At 39.5% G+C, this 1779-nt stretch overlaps 1 pseudogene; it reads right to left on the bottom strand.

Moving 5' to 3' along the window:
- LOC117125464 overlaps positions 1-717 on the bottom strand; it is an 8145-nt pseudogene extending 7428 nt beyond the window's left edge.
- Positions 718-1779: the final 1062 nt, after the last annotated feature.

Genomic DNA, 1779 nt, shown 5'->3' with positions numbered 1-1779 from the left:
TGCTATTAGGCCTATAAGCTATTACAAGCTGTAGCTAAAATGAATAGCTAGGCTAAATGCTACCGTATATTAAATGCTAGGCCAATCATGCTCTTTAATGGCCTGTTCTACATCAAGATAATGCTATACCGCAACCTGGGTACCCATTATTATGTGGCGGCCGCCAGATAATTAAGTGGCGGCCGCCAGATAATTAAGTGGCGGCCGCCAGAAAATTAAGTGGCGGCCGCCAGATAATTAAGTGGCGGCCGCCAGATAATTAAGTGGCGGCCGCCAGTTAACTGATTTGAAATTTTTATTCACTGTTGACACTAACGGGCTTCCGTAATAGAGCACTCGCATAGTAACAATGAAATCGTGCCCGACGTAGGCGACGCCCTTCTTTTTAACCATGCACGTTTTCTATACTTCGTGCCCGACGTACAAGGCGCCCTTCTGTTGCTAAGTATATCCAGACACACACGGCGCCCTTCTTTTTCCACTAATGGAAGAAAACTTTATCACTAGAGTGCGTCCGGCCATACGATTTTGAGCTGTATTGTTGTTTTCTATACTGATCCATAGGCTTAAATGTGTGTTTTATTTGGATAATAGCAACGATTTCTACCTCCGCCAAGGAATTATGTATTCACCGTTGTCACTGTCTTGGTACAATGGTACTAATTGTACAATTGTGTAATTTTTTTTAAATTGAGAATTGACAATAAAATTAATACGCGACGACTTGGTAACGAAAGTCTGGTTGAAGTTTTTTTTAGATACAGTCGTAAGGGGCGTCCCATTGTTTGAATTCCCACCATGCATTTCGGTGGAACACTTTTTTTGTGTGGAGAACTCATAGAGCTATTAAACAACTGGAGTGCTGACAAGATGGTGAAGCAATGCAGAGTTATGTATGTGTACCATCCAAGATGGCCGCCGTAGGAAAGCGCCACCTTAAGGCTTAGTATACATATTATTACCATAAATAAGCCCTCTGACTGACTATTATTTCATTATTGATAATTAGTATTGATAATCACAAGTTATTAAGCTATCGTAGCCAAAAAGAGGCCAAGTAGAGCATCTTATTCAAAAATTTAAAAAAAATTAAAATCTTGTACATTACACCAAAGAGTATAAATAGAACAAGAGAGCCAACAACGCTCATTGAGAGCGTAAAAAAACGATACGCTCTACGCAGCTAGTGTAGGACGCCAACTAAGGCTTGTATGTGTTTTATTACCATAGAGCTATTAAACAACTAGAGTGCTGACAAGATGGCGGAGCAATGCAGAGTTGTTTATGTGTACCATCCAAGATGGCTGCCGTATGAAAGCGCCACCTTCAGGTTTTGTATGCATATCAAAAATCTTATAAACACAAGATAGCGTTCTCCGCGATTTACGCGTAACAAATAGAAGCGTCGGTCAAGGTTCAAAAGTTTCCAATNATTATTTCATTAATGATAATTAGTATTGATAATGACAAATTATTAAACTGTCGTAGCCAAAACGAGGCCAAGTGGAACATCTTATTCAAAAATAAAGTACCAAGGAATGAAAATTAAAATTATGTACATTACACCCAAACACCGCAACGCTCGAGTTTCAAACATAGCTGTACTAAACTTTCTGTGTAAATTGAGGGCGCCATTGAAAATGATAATGCTCAGGCGAAATTTGATTGGCTGAATATATGGCAGCCATCTTGGATGGTACACACACACAGCTCTGCGTATTTCGAACATCGAATACATTGCTGTTAGCGCTCTAGTATTCTTATTATATCTCTATGGTA

This window comes from Anneissia japonica, unplaced genomic scaffold (assembly GCF_011630105.1).
Source record: "Anneissia japonica isolate Jap-2015-1 unplaced genomic scaffold, ASM1163010v1 scaffold1467_len401143_cov160, whole genome shotgun sequence".
In the NCBI taxonomy this organism is placed as follows: Eukaryota; Metazoa; Echinodermata; class Crinoidea; order Comatulida; family Comatulidae; genus Anneissia; species Anneissia japonica.
The sequence above is the reverse complement of the archived record's forward strand: the minus strand, read 5'-3'. Positions and strand labels throughout refer to the sequence as shown.